Genomic DNA, 16,424 nt, shown 5'->3' on the forward strand with positions numbered 1-16,424 from the left:
CTTAAGATCTATCAGTTAACATTGAGAACCAACATGGTTACTGCAGTTATAGACTATGCACTTATCTGACCATAATCCCTGCAATGCAATCAACATATTAATATAAAACAATTCTAAGGTGGCAGTCCACCATTCACAATTATTTTTAGAGTCGGTTCTTGATGATTTCCAGAATAAGGAATTTTAAAGGATTTTTATAGCATAAAGAATTCCCTGTTCATTCCTCACATCCAAATCCAATATATTCAAGTTGTTTTGTCATACTATTAAAATGCCTGTTGTAATTTATGCAGCACTCTGCTAGGTGACAGTAACAACCTGCCCTTGAACAACTAAGGAGTTGGGTAGTTGTTGGGTGGGAGATCTACCTGGAAATTGTAAACTAGCCACAAAATGCAGTGGGAGAACACTAAAAGGCAAATGATTTTTATATTGTTTTCAAGAAAATTATATGGCATTTACCTCAACACTTTAGTATTTTATTCTAGATTTACGTAATACTGAATAATACTCTTCTGATTCTTGGATAGAAACATAGAAGACTGACGGCAGAAAAAGAGCTCATGATCCATCTAGTCTGCCCTTATAATATTTCCTGTATTTTATTTTAGGATGGATATATGTTTATCCCAGGCATGTTTAAATTCAGTTACTATGGATTTACCAACCATGTCTGCTGGAAGTTTGTTCCAAGGATCTACAACTCTTTTAGTAAAATAATATTTTCTCATGTTGCTTTTGATCTTTCCCCCAACTAACTTCAGATTGTGTCCCCTTGTTCTTGTGTTCACTTTCCTATTAAAAAAACTTCCCTCCTGAACCTTATTTAACTCTTTAACATATTGAAATGTTTCGATCATGTCCCCCCTTTTTCTTCTGTCCTCCAGACTATACAGATTGAGTTCATGAAGTCTTTCCTGATACATTTTATGCTTAAGACCTTCCACCATTCTTGTAGCCCATCTTTGGACCCGTTCAATTTTGTCAATAGATATAAACTATTCTCCAAACAGTGTTAATTTCAGCTGTAATAAATATTAGTTTAAGATTTAAAAAAATGAAAACTGAGTTCTTAAACTCATATTAATTTTAAAAAACTGAATTTACATAATTTGAATTTCTGGCTGATTTTTATTTCAAATTTATTTTACAGAAATAACAGACACTGAAATAGTAAACCCAGAATTTTCAATCAGGGGTCAAGTATCTGTATAATCCTGTAGCCCTCAATGTTCCTATTTCTTGAACACATATTTATTCGTGCCTTAAAACTTGGATGATCAAGGAATGAGAGACAAAAGGCTCAATGATCAGAATTGAATTCCCTTTTCAAGTTTACATTTCAAAAGTTAAGTTTTAAATAACAGATTTGTGATGTCAATATGAATAACTAAACACTAGGCAGAGACTGCATCATCTAAGAGGAAAATTCAGTTAACTTGTAATACGAAATCTATTTTGAATTTTGAATAAGATGAATTCATGCATTTTAACTGAAATGCATGAAAGCAATTTTGTGCATCTGAATCCTTCCCGCACTTTTGCTAATTATTTTGGCTTATCATTTGCTTGGTCCGAGTTTCTTTCATTAACTAAGAAAGTATATATGTATCTGTTGTGGTTGATTCACATCTATGTATGTATACTCAAACAGCTAATTCTTAGCTACATACATCATGAAGTAATAGGACAAATGTAAATGCCTGAAACAGGAATTAATATTGTAGATTCGGTAATTATACTCATTGCAGGTATTCTGCCAAGCAATAATAAAGCTGCTGTCATGTTAAATTCTTGGATTTTTCAGAATAGGATCACAATTACATTGTTTTATTTAGTTACAGTCCTTTATAATAATTATCCCTCTGCAATCTCTTAATGGTTTTAATATTTTTTCATGACATCTAGATAAATGTATCTATTATTCATTTCTGTTATGTATGTTTATTGGGGAATATATAATTTTTGTTATAAATTTCTGCTAAGCGATTAGTGCCCAGAAGAATCCATTATTTATGAGAAAGGACAGAAAAGATGTTCCAGCTTTTCATTATCTGTAATGATAGAATTCACATATTCAAGCCATTTTATTCTTCTTCACTTGAGTTCATTCAAAAAATTAAGTAACACTATTCAAATACAAAAGAAGATTTCCCTCCATGCTTCACACATTAATCCATGAATTAATGGACATGCTTCACATAATAACTTACAATGTAATATCTCCGTTCACTGCATATTCTAATATAGTCCCTGAACTATCTCTATACAGTCCAAGGAATGTCATTGTGTTGTACAAAGCTAGGAAATTGGATTTTTATTTAGTGCAAGACACTTTCAAAAATAGTTTAAAAACTGAGCAAGAAGGAGAGATAGCATAGCAAAGGACAGAAGCGGTAGTCACAATGATTATGTATCAAAATAAAAATCAAATTCAGTTGCATGAACCAATATAATTAAAAGATTGTATCAGAACATCCGGAAAATGGACTTTTATGTAGGAAGCAAAGAAAAATCTTAGGAGCCAAGGAGCAATCATGGCAGCCATATAGTGTATGTGTGTGTGTGTGTGATATACTGTATATAGACACACACAGACACACAAAGACACATATATAACTTAGATAAGTTTGGGTAACTAAGTTTGGATAGAAATGTGATTTCTATAATAGAGTAGTCAAATGTTCTATCTGATCCAGTTATCATAGTTACAAATTGTCACAGTTTCAGTCACAAATTGTGGTTTCCATGGACCTTACTTCATACTGAAGTGGTCAGTAGGGAGTTGTGCATGTGTACTAATGTGCCTATCATCCCTGTCATTGTATTTTTTCTTTTATTCTTGTTCTCATTTTTGTTTGACAAATTCAAATAATAAACAAACAAACAAACAAATATCCACATCAGGATTGCTCCCAGTTTATTGAACTGGTAGCAGTGGTGGCAAGAGACTCCGTCCACCCAACTGGAACGCTTCTGCGCATGCACAAACCAGTAGCGATGGGATTTAAAACTCACTATTGATCACATATACAAAGAGAGAAAGCAAAAGAGAGAAAGAGACATACCTGATGGAATCCCAATCAGCTAGTATCTACAATAATTCTGTTCTGCATTCAGTTTGCAAAATATCTTTACAAGATTTGTAATGAGCTACAAGATTTATAATTAACTCTCTACTCAATGCACGGCCTGGACTGCAACCACAGGATAAGTGATCATCAGCATTAACTGGTGATGTTTGGGCCTTTGATTTAAACAGCTTGAATGAACACATCTGTGCCGACACAGATTCCTGTTGTTTCAGGAACATTTCTTTTTAATTCTTAACCAAAAAAAGCAATTTTCAGCAAATGATTCTGGTATTTTTGGTAAGTATAGTTTTGTTTGTTTCATTGGTCATGTTACACCCTCCCAATTATTTAAAGGAATATATCTAGCTCTCCTAATTTTAAGACACATTAATTCAAAAATGATTGCAATAATTTATGATAGCAATTGTGGTCCAATTTGTGGACATAAATCATGGACTACTTGTATTCACTTTTAATCAACAACCCTGCACTATTATTTCATGTTCAGACAGTTGATATTAAGATGTTGGAACCATATATACACAAGCCAGATTTTTTTTTAATATGAATTTTTATTTTTTCACTTGTACCTAAATGTATATAACTTTATATTAATTTGTAGGCATCCGATCATCCACTTTAGTACACTATTTCAATGTTCCAAGATAATCTCTGAACTACCACTTTTGAATGTGAAACCTTGTACACTATGTATATTCTTGGAAGGCCACGTTGGATAAGTTATTCTTTTGTCCAAGTCATTTGTACAAATGTTTAACTATCATAGACCTTAGGACCGACTCCTCTTACTTGGCAGCTATCCCTTCTCCTTAAAATGGGTGGAGTTCTGTCTCTGTATATGAAATGATAGGTATACTGCCTTTTGAATGTAAATTCATGTCTTTGATTAAAAGGCCAGAGTGGTTTCCAGAAGTAATAATTTAGAAACATGTGAAATAAAGCTTATTTCAAAGTATTTTTCAGGAAAAGAAAAATTATTAATTCCTTTTATTATTAGAAGGTATACAACCTTATATTTTATTTATTATATTCTATTATTTTTACAACAATAGAAATAAAAGACCTTAATTAAAGCATTATCTATGGACACCGGGTTCTCCTTCCAAAGAACTGATAATGAACAATTATTTTTCCATCCGCCAATGGATAAGAATAGCATGTCCTCCTGGGGGCACATGGGGCTGTTACACATTTATGGATATAAGTTCCACTGTTCAAGGATCATCAAAGATTGATGATAAGGACATCTTCCATGAACTTCAGATGGTTTATCTGCTGTGGTTGCTGCTTTGGACAAGGGGTTGTTTCATACCATCACTTCTCATTTGAGTATGCCATGCAAGGAACTATCACTAAAGAGAACTCCAAATCTTTCATAATATTGGTGTTATACAAATTATGACAATCTTAACAGAACTTCCTTAGTAACTTGTTTGCTTCTAATCCTAATTCAAGAAGCTTTGGCTACAGATTCTAAAAGAAACATCTTGTCACATATCACATATCAATTTAATCCAGCTTTATTTTTTGCAGTGAAGTTCTTCTCCATAAATTCTGTTTGTCAAATATGTAGCAATCAAGGAGAGAAACCTGGTTGGTGTATGGCCTTCTTTAACACAAGCTTTCTAATTTCAAGCAAAAGTTGCATGAAAATTTTTGAAAATTATGTATTGCATAAGTATATAGTTATCGATAGGACAAAACCTCATGTATACACAATCTGTCTTATTTTTTTAATCTTAGCTCTAACTACTTGGCTCTGAACAAAGTATCCCTTGGCATTTTATCTGAACTACAGTTGGCTCAAAAATTCATTCACAAACAGAAGTAGATCCAGTTTGCGATCTATGTGGGTACATAGCTTGCTCAATTTGAAAAGTTCAGTTTGCCAAGAGTGGGGAAATGCAGAAATTGCAATAATGTTCAAATATGATACTGTATAGCAGTTGTACTCGACCTTTCTAATGCTGCGACCCTTTAATACAGTTCCTCATAAATGTGGTGACCCCCAACCATTAGTCTAGTACCAATTCTCCCAACAGAGTTTTAAGCTGATCGGCAGGTAGGTCAAAGAGACACCCCCACTGAAAACGCCTGATTGGTCAGATTGTAAAAATATGTTACAAGATGCCATAAAAGAAGCTTTAGTTCCTAACAGCATGGGAAATTTGTCTTTTCCATGGTCTTAGGCGATCCCTGTGAAACAGTCAATCAGCCCCCAAAGGGGTCCCAACTGCCAGGTTGAGAACCACTGCTGTATAGCCCAAAAACCACTGCTTTTTCCTTTAACAGCTAAAAAAATATATTGCCCATCTGAATCCAAAGGGGCATACATTACTTGGGATTCTAAATCATCTAAATCTCTCTCTCTCTCCTCTCTCTCTCCAGAATAATAGAGTTGGAAGGAACCTTAGCGGTCTTCTGGTCCAACCCCCCACTCAAAGAGGAGACCCTATACCATTCTGGACAAATGGCTGTCCAGTTTCTTCTTAAAAGCCTTCAGTGAAGGAGTACTCACAACCCATGAAAGTAAATTGTTCCACTGGTTAATTTTTCTCACTGCCAGGAAATTTATCCTTAGTTCAAGGGTGCTTTGGAATATAGATTTCCCCCCTCTTCTTTGTGGCAGCCCCTCAAATATTGGAAAACTGCTATCATGTCACACCAGTCCAGGGGTGTGCTATTGCCTGGATGGGGTGGAACGCAGTGGGGTAGCAAAAATGGAGCTCCACCCCAGAGCACCCAATTTGCACTGAAAGATGTTTAAAAAAATGCATAAGCCACACCCACAATGTGGTATAAAGTTTTGGGGAGCCCTTCACTACCCCAGTCCTTCTTTTCACTAGACTAGATATACTAAGTTCCTGCAACCGCTGTTCATATATTTTAGCCTCTACCCACCTAATCATCTTTGTTGCTCTTCTTTATACTCTTTGCAGAGTCTCAACATCTTTTTTATATTGTGGTGACAAAAACTGGATGCAATATTCCAAGTCTGGTCTTACCAAGGCATTATAAAGCAGTACAATACTAACACTTTACATGATCTTGATTACATGATCTATCCCTTTGCTAATGCAATTTAGGATTGCATTGGCTTTTTGGCAGCTACAGCCCATTGCTGGCTCTTATTTATGTGATTATCTACTAGGACTCCTAGATTACTCTCATAGATGCTGCTATTGAACCAGGCTCCACCTATTCTATACATTCGTTTTTTTTCTTTCTAAGTGTAAAAACGATATTTTTCCTATCATTTAATTTCAATTTTTTAAGATAAGGCCCAGTATTTATGTCAAGGCCTGTCAAGATCTTTCTGAATATTATTATTATTATTATTATTATTATTATTATTATTATTATTTATTAGATTTGTATGCCGCCCCTCTCCGAAGACTCGGGGCGGCTCACAACAGTAATAAAAACAATATAGTAGTGGAACAAATCTAATATTAAAAAACATATAAAACCCTATCATTATTTAAAAAACCAAGCAGCACATTCATTTTCATCTTGAGTCTATATCCTGCCAGTCTGGTGTTGTTTGCAAATTTGATGAATTCCCTTTCTATTCCCTAATCTAAATTGTTTATGAAACTATTGAAGAGTACTAGGCCTCAGACAAAAATGTGGAGTACCCCAATTGGCAATTGCGTAATTCTAGAAGAAAAAGATGTACCATATTTTTCGGTGTATAAGACACACCTTTTTCCTCCCCAAAAGAGGCTGATAATTAGGGTGCATCTTATACTCTGAATCTTTTTAATTTTTTTACTAAATCTAAAGTGGTGCCTACCCTTACTTATCAAAATATCTATATTATGCCTAAAAGTAATCGAAATTATAATTTCTGACTCTGCTTTCATTGAGAATTTACAACTACCGAACAATTAATGGATAATCAGGCAAAAGGCAAGAAGTTATTCTGCTGCTTTAATTTAATGTTAAAGTTTGAGTCTGATGACAATGGAAGTTTCAGTAGATAGTCAGGACTAAGCTAAGGCTGCACAGATGACAATAAATTGTCCATCTCTTTTTTGAGTAATATTTATGTAATTGTATAAATATTTATTGGTAGATCTGCCTCCAAGCAAAAAAACCTACCATTATTCATTCAGTGAAATTAAAAGCATGACTTGTATCCTTAGGCCTGGTATGTTCCTGGTTCTTGAAAATAGCTTAGGAGGCCAAATGAGCGGTATTAAATCTGTTAAAACTGCCTGCCAGGTTCTGTATGCTTATCTCCTTACCTGCATACTCAGTTCTCTTTTGGAAAGCTCAAAACCCTTTGGCACACATATTAAATATTATAATAAAAAGTTGAAAGTTTGGAGAATTCAGATTGTTTTTCTCCATGCTGAACTGTTCATTAGTCTAAAGGAGAAAGTATGATAATCTAAACTATCTCAGCATGCATTTCAACTATAATAATTAAAATATTTGAGCAATCTGTACCAACACGTACTTAACAATAAATAAATAAACAAACAAACAAACAAGCAAACAAATAAATAAATAAGATTTTATTCTCAGGATCCCTTCCTACATTTAAAAATTGGGGGAATCTTGCTAATGTTAGTGAACCACCAAAACCTTTTTGTTGTTTCTATGGGCTAGATTTATCACTATTTACTATAGTAAAAATTAAAATCGATGGCATTTGTAAAAAATATTTATTTATTGAATCCTGTCAAAATAATAATCCCGAGCCTGTTAGAGTTTAACATAAATAGATTTTTGCCCCCTGGCCAATGAATGTGTTGAGAGAATGTTGAGTGAATGGAATGATTGGTTTTTTACGTTTTTGGGGTTTTAGACTTTTTAACTAATTAATTGGATTTAAGATTTTGTATACTGTATATTATATGTTGTGAGTCCTCAGAAAGTGGTGGCATAGAAATCCAATAAATCGATAGATAGATAGATAGATAGATAGATAAATAGATAAATAAAACATTATTCATGGCAAAAACATTGCACTTTTGAATTAATAAAAATAATGATAACGAGAAGACTGACATTATTTTAATTTTTTGAAAATATAATCAATATGTGGCAACTAATTTTGATTTTGCAGAGTACTGAAAGGACTGTGAGGGACATCCCAGGGGCCATCAGAACATACTTTGAGAGACAGTATAAGAGACCAAAAGATCTAAAGCTCATATAAAAACTGAACTTTTAAAGAAGCAAAGCTAGATGAAACAGTATAAGACTGAGGGCTCAATTTTCAGAGCTGCATAGTTAGAAAGAACAGCAGTTTAGTCTTTTTACATAATTCATGTCAGAAACTTCCAGTTAATTAATGCTCCAAGAACTTTGGAAATATATAGCAATTTAATTTGCTCAAACATCCCAAAATCTGAATGCTAATCCCAGGTTTACATCAACTACTGTAACATACTGGGTAGGCAGATTTAGTTCTGTATATTATGGTACCTACAAAGGTAGCAGATGTTCTTTTCCACTGAGACAGTCTTACTTTCTACAGCTGCAGGTCTACATTAGTGTTGTTTACTTTAGTGGACAATGCATTTGTGGGAATTTTCTGCCTGCAATTTTAAGAAAGGTGGAAAATAGGCTGCTGCAGGGAAATGTAGGATTGTTGCAAAAAGCCTGTTATTTTGGCAGGACTCCTGTGCCTTCAGTAATTTAGGAAATGAGGTTTTTTCCTACAGAGAACAATATTTTACATATATGTGAGCAAACATATGTAAGACATTTTAGGGCAGACTGTCTATTCCATGCTGTTTTCCATTTTTGCACATTTGCTTTAAAAAATGTACAGATATTTTTGCTATTCCAAAATTTTCCAGACAAGTGTTAATCCAGCTATGGGGTAAAGAATCAAATGCCTTCTTGTAATAAATCCATGCCATATTTAAATTCATTTTTCTTTGGGGGGGGGGGGTTGGTTGGTATCATTTTGTCAATGAGCAACTGTATCATTTTGGTATCATTTTGTCAATGAGTCTGCGGAGAGGGGCGGCATACAAATCCAATAAATAATAATAATAATAATAATAATAATAATAATAATAACTGATCTTTTGTTCATTTTGATTTTTTATAATTACCTTTTTGTTCTACTGGATACAATTTTCCATTAGATGACTGAATACTGAATTTGCCAGTGTTCTTGTAAAAAGTTTGAATGTTGTTGACAGACAAGTAATTGGGCAACAGTTGCATGGTTCTGTGCTGTTGTTGTTTTTATTGTTGTTGTTATTATTATTCTTTTATTCACCAAACATTCAGTCAACTGAACATTCAAAAATGCATCAGAAATACCACTGACTGTTCTAATGGTTGAAACCAGTTGTTGCCAGTTGCTGCCAATAGTATTATTATTATTACTGTTGTTGCTATTGTTGTTAACATTATCCATTATTTTATTAATGAATCATTATATTAAGCAGTGGCTAATGCAAATAGAGTATAGTGGTCAAATCATCCTCTTTCTGCAAAACTGGGTGGGGGTATCAGAATATGGTTCCCACTGATGAAATGCTTTTTTAAAAGTATGATATATGTCTTCTCTAAAAATTACATGTATTCATCCTCAATTTCTTCATCTCTGAAATGAAAAAAAATGTTGACAACAGCAGAAGTTCTTAATCCCCTCTTTTAAAAAATGACTATTTCAAACTTATCAATGTGATAATCCATAACTACCATGATGGTATTGTCATCAGACTTCTTTTTTTTTTAAATAAGCGCACCCCTATGCATACGTATTCAGAAGTAAGACTTACTAAAGTTAAGGTGACTGACTTTCAAGTAAATTTGCATAGAACTGCAGCTTCAGTGCAGGAGTGCAGAAAATCATTTTGTGCTGTTTTTCATTGAATGCAGTTAATGAAGTATTCTGGTGCTGTTTAAGAAGGATGAAATTGAAGAACATAACACAGGCAGCTCCACTCAAATGCATTTGACATCTGAAATTAATTAAATCCCTGCTGGTTATTGTTTTTGTTTTATTTTTTTTTAAATGATATGTTTTCATAATTTCTCCCCTTTATTACACACCCTGGGGAAACAGAAGTAAGACCCCTTGTGAAAATCCTTTTATTTACTTAGTATGAAAGCACACAAATAAGAAATTATTAACTACTTGCACAGATTCAAATGATTTATTTTAAGCTAAGCTATTTAGAGAATGTAATCCTCTGCAAGGCATTAATTTTTGAAGCTTTACTCGTGAGCTAGCTAGTTGGCTTTCAGGACCTCTCACAACGATAAGGTGCATGCAATCTATTTGTTTTGTAAGAAGTCTTTCTGCTGTGTAGACAGAAACTGCAAGACAATTCTTTTATCAGACACTGAAAAACTATCTTGTCTCTTCTACTCAGGGTGAAAAGATTGATATGCTTAATTTGGCTGGAAAAATGGCTTTCTTCAGGACCTATTGTAAGAAATGATGAGGAAAAATTTGATTAATTGGAAGATGACAGTAGAGACCTTGATGCTGTCTGACTTGGTTGTTGGCTTGCAGACGTTTCATTATTCAACTAGATAACCTCATCATTGCCTGCCACTGGTATCCACTGATGATATTACTAGTCTAGTAACATACATCTGTAACCCAACATCCAAGTCAGACAGCATCAAGGACTTTATAGTCCAATCCTGACGGACACATATTCTCTTCTGTTAAGAGATGACTAACACTATTTATTATTATTATTATTATTATTATTATTATTATTATTATTATTTATTAGATTTGTATGCCGCCCCTCTCCGAAGACACGGGGCGGCTAACAACAATATAAAAAGACAATGTAAACAAATCTAATATTAAAAGACAATTTAAAAAACCCCAATTTAAAGAACCACTCATACATACAAGCATACCATGTATAAATTCTATAAGCCTAGGGGGAAGGGAAATTTCAATTCCCCCATGCCTGACGACAGAGGTGGGTTTTGAGGAGCTTGCGAAAGGCAAGGAGGGTGGGGGCAACCCTGATATCTGGGGGGAGCTGGTTCCAGAGGGACGGGGCCGCCACAGAGAAGGCTCTTCTCCTGGGTCCTGCCAAACAACATTGCTTAGTCGACGGGCCCTGGAGAAGGCCAACTCTGTGGGACCTAACCGGTTGCTGGGATTCGTGCTACTATTGAAAGCTGGTACAAAATTCAATAAAGATAAATTAAAATGGTTCTTTCCCCCTTAGATCTATTATAATCAATACCCCCAAGCAGCCTATAAGGTGAGACTTCTGGTATGGAGAGGGGAGGCATACAAATTTAATAAAAATATATAAATAATAAATAAATAAATAAATAATAAATATTTCCCCCCTTGGCCCTCCATACAAGGCAATTAAGTTTCCCAATTGCTATTGGAAATATTCTTAATTGCTCATCTTTTTGAACCATCAGGAGTTTCTCACTCTAGTACTCGGGAATAAAGACTATTAAAACTCTTTGACTCCAGGAAAGCTCTGTATAACCATTGTGGAAGTCTGGCAGAACAAGTAGAATCTGTTGTGAAATGACCTACCCACGAGAAACAATATCTCTGTGTTATTCCTATTAAAGTTTGTCTTTTATCCTGTCCATCAGTGACATTAATGTGAATTTTATAGATGGAGAACAGTTAGCTCTTATCCAAACAGGGAAGTTTAGCTCAAATGCTTGAGGAAACCTACTTTATGTTTTCACATAGGTAGACTTTTCCAAACTTCCACTGTATGAAAATCAGCATACTATAGGCAGCATATATTGTCATATCCTTAATAATGAGATTCTCATTGTACTTTGGCTATGTATTAACATTAAAATTCTTCCTGGTCATCTAAAACTTGGATGATACAAAAATGGAGGATTATATCATAACTTTAAGAGAAAGCCAAATAATCTGATACATGGAATAATTTCAAACTAACCAATATTCTGGGGTTTTTTTTAAAGCAAAAATGCTACCACTAATTTTGTTTCATTTAGTCTCACCCATATTTTGACTTAAATACTCTACAAGGCTTATAGATAATGTGTTATATATATATTGTTGTAATATTTGTCTAATATGTTTTGCTTCTGCTTGTCATCTTAAATGCAATAAACATTCCTGGAAAACAAATGAATTGAGCATCACTTTTAACACGAACAGTTTGTTTATCTTGTTCCCTTTGATAACTTGCCTCCTACCCTGTTAGATTAAATAAGAATTCAATTGTATTCTGTAGTAACATACCCATCTTCAATAATCTCAATGAAAATAAAGGAATCTTACCTTTCAAATATGTTCATTCTTCTTTCTTAAACTCATTAGTAATTATTCAGGTTTATATGATTAAATAAGCTGAAGTATTGCAATTCTTATATATTTCACACCTTATTATTTGGTTTTTAAAATGGCTCCGATTTGACAATTAATACAGATAATAATTAGAAAAGAGGCAGACATTGTTATTGCTCAAAAGATGGGAAGACATGTATTCATTTTTTTAAAAAAAATCTAATGAGCAACTGTCCAGATAAGGGTAATTCCAGTCATTTATATCTCCATCTATGGCTCACATTCAAAATTATTGTGTGGAACCTCATTCTAAACATCTTACAGATAAGGCTTTTCAAATTGCCTAAACATGATAAAATGAAATTTGAGTTTGATTTCTGAATACTATGTAGACAAATCCAAGTAGTGTTTACCACTGCATCCTTCTAGGAGGGAGGGAAGGAAAAAGAGAAAAGACATATATGCTAGGAGATACATAGATAGACAGACAGATATTTCAATTTCTGCGTTTAGATTGCAACCCTGGGAATAGTTACTAGCCTTCCATGCAAGTTCAAACAGCCTTTTTAGAAAGATCAACTAAACTGATGTAAAAGCTGTTACTTGCTGAAATATTTTTGTTGTGATTCAGAGAAATATGCAAATATCTCTAACTTTAGGAACTATTTTATATTTGAATTGCTCAATCAAGAAACAACACCTGACATATGGTAAGGGGTTAAAAGTGGGGGGAAAGGAAATAGTAGATGGACAGAATTAATAGCAGAACATTTAAACCAGTTTAACAGTGGTAAAATAATTTATAGATTGATGATATATAAACAAAATTCTTTGAAATGTCAAAAGAATAAGATAGTTTAAAGGGAAAAGTGGGGTTTTATTGTTCACATAAGATCAGGATTTTGGAAATTTAAAATACCCCCACACACCCTTGAAAATGTCATTTAAATTATTTCACTATAAATTTTGCCTCATTGCATGATCTTCCACACCCCACACCACTAAAGACTTGTTACTAAGATCTGAGATGACTAGAAAACTGAGGTGATTCATTTGGACTGTATGGTATTTTCCCAACTTTTAAAAAAGACTCTGCAGAACTGACATAGATCTAATTCATTCTGGTTGCAGCAAGATGAAAATGTCACCTGCAAGTCAGCATTACATGCCTATGAATATCATTTTTCTCCTCCATTAATACATGTTTTTGTATGCCCAGCTGATTTTGGTTTTAAATAATGTGTGTCCTCTGGGCCTTATCTCTATGTTTCTCACTGAACGTTAGGTCTTCTACCGTGAGGGCTTCATTAAAGTAGAACGCTGTCATGCAGGGAATTAGTCTCAACTGTGAAAAACAGAGTGGCTTCAAAAGGAAAATTAGGTATCTTGCAGCACCAAGGGTTGCTTTTATTCAGAGATGTCCCAAAGGATCATTCCTGCAATTTTCAGAAAACTTAAAAGAAAGGTAATGACTGTGCAAATATGGAAAGACCCAGTTCCCCAGTGCGTGGCAGTGGAAAAAACTTTATGGAAAGAACAAAGCGCCATTCTATCCTGCTGTGTTGGCTAAATTGAAGTGAACGGAACATGCTGGCTAGGTATTTTAAAGAATAATTTTTAAGTAAGTAAAATTCTGATTTAATAATCAAGGCAGAACAGGCAAACTATGCTAAGAAGTTTGCATTCAAATCAAGGTGAACAAACAAGATAGAAGGACTGCTGGTTCAGGCTGTCAACTTTGAATGCATAGAATTAATTCATACAGTGAGATGCCCTCTTACATATTATTGACAAAATCAAATACAACTATTTTTGGGATGAAACCTTTTGTATTTCATGGCTGACTATTTCTTGCATTCTTGGAGACAAAGGAAATGCTGTCACATGGGCATTCTTTCTGTATGCATTTTTAGAGACACATTTAGATAGATATATGAAGTATCATGTAAGCAATTTAGTTACTGGTGAAAATCCCAAAACTCTGAACTAGTTGTGTAAACACAGACCTCTTGCTTATTGATTAATTCAGTTGAATTTGCTATAATCACCCAAATCCAAAGGAGTCTTAAAATCTGTAAAAATAACTGAATATTATTTTGTCCACAAAACCTGGACAAAAATGATACAAAAAGCAACAGAAATTGAATGAAATGGTGGCCCTAAAATATATTAACCCCAGGATTTTAATTTTAATTTATATATCATACTGTAAAAATGCAGTGAAAGTCCATTCCACTTTCAATGAAATACAACTCTCCTTAGTTAAAAAAAAAGCACATAATTATATAATGGCTTTTTAAAAAATCTAGAAAAGCACAAAAACAAGAATCACTTCTACTTCTATTAAATAGATTTATAGCATTAAAAGAATATAAAATATATAATTTTAATAATATTCAGCTGAGCCACAAAATAGTACACTTTAGATTTAAATATAAAAACATAAGGTGACTCAGTAAGCCAGCATGTACATCTATCATTTAAGGTTAATGGTTAATTTGAAGGTATTTTTTGATGTACACACTCTTTATTTTTATGCATCTGATAAACAAACTTTGGTGCTTCTTATTCAAAAGAAACAAACCAATCAACACAAATTTTCCAACTCAAATAATGTTAAAAATACCAAAATAAACTCATTCTAAGCTATTTGACCAAAAGTATATAGAAAAAAAAAAGATGCCCTTATTACTGAAAGAAGCAAAATATCCAGTGATGGGCTCCTATGGGAACGATCAGGAACGGAGTTCCGGTAGCAAAATTTGGAGCTCCACCCCAGAGCACCCTATTTGCACTGAAAGATGTTGAAACAAAATGCATAAGCCACGCCCACAGTGTGGTAGTAAAAATGTTGGTAGCCCATCACTGAAAATATCTATCCAACCAGCTAACAGATTACTCATTCTTACTCTTTGCAACAGTTTTCTGGAATCAAGGGAATGTCCCTACACTATTCTTTCAACAGTTAATACTTCCACATTTTGAAGCAAAGGGAACTTTGCTCCAATACCTGAACTCTTAACCTTTCTTTGCTTTCCTTTTTTTTCTCTTTGTGGTAAGAAAAAGTCTGGATTGCAAAACCTTGAGCAAAAATTTATAATAAATGCAACTATTCAGCAGTTTGGACATTCACTGCCTCTTTTTAATACTGGAAATAAATGGATCTTTTCCCATTGTTTGGCCCTATCTTTTTCATTTCTGTTTACAAACCATTAGCAACAATTAATGTGAACATTAACGTCAACAAGCTTTTAAATTGCTCTGTTGATGTTTCATCAAGCTTGCAGCTTTGTATGTATCTTGAGCTCTAGGATCTTTTAAATACTGTACAGTTCTTCTGTACATTCATACAAACTATTCTTTAACTACTTTATCTTTACTTCATGGATGTCAACTCGCAGCCTGAGGACCAGATGGCTCAATGGCCCACCGCCATTTTAGCAAACGGGGAAAAAGTTGTGAGATGTCATGTAATGAGTTTGAAACCCCTGCTCTTGTTGATCTTTCTTTCTCTTTTATCATACACATTTTTGCATAAGTTTACCTTGATTTCTGTAACTGTCCTAAATGTCTCTTATATTTCCCATTGTTACTGTTATTAATTTCTTTGCATTGCTTGTAGATTTTTAGCTCCTTTGAAATCTACTACCTGTTCCTCCAATCAAATTGATCAAACACATTAAATTGGGTTTGATCCACAATTTTCTATTATTTCTTTGTAGAACTGTTGAGTTGAGGTTATAGGCAGGAACTACAGCAACAGTATAAGCTTTTCGCAGTCACTTCAGTGTGCTGAAATAGTTCAACATATCAATTAAAAGAAACAAACAAACAACAAATAAAACCTCATATTAAAACCAAATTTGGGATAACCTTGAGCTGGATGATGAGAAACTCCATAGACATTTATCTATTTACTTTGCAATGAAACACTTTGGACGGTGTGAGAATATGAACGGATTTCCAGGAAAAAAGCCCAGACTACAGGAACCATTTGTGCTTCAGTTTTAGATGCAGACAACACAAACCTATTCCCAACAGCCTGAGCCTGTGTTCAACAGTGAAGAGACACAGGGCAGAGAAAA

At 33.9% G+C, this 16,424-nt stretch overlaps 1 protein-coding gene across 3 annotated transcripts in view; it reads right to left on the reverse strand.

Annotated features, from left to right (window-relative positions):
* SPOCK1 (SPARC (osteonectin), cwcv and kazal like domains proteoglycan 1) overlaps positions 1 to 16,424 on the reverse strand; it is a 585,260-nt gene that overhangs the window by 39,540 nt on the left and 529,296 nt on the right. The gene's annotated exons all lie outside the window — the stretch shown is intronic.

This window comes from Erythrolamprus reginae, chromosome 2, assembly GCF_031021105.1.
Source record: "Erythrolamprus reginae isolate rEryReg1 chromosome 2, rEryReg1.hap1, whole genome shotgun sequence".
NCBI lineage: Eukaryota > Metazoa > Chordata > Lepidosauria > Squamata > Dipsadidae > Erythrolamprus > Erythrolamprus reginae.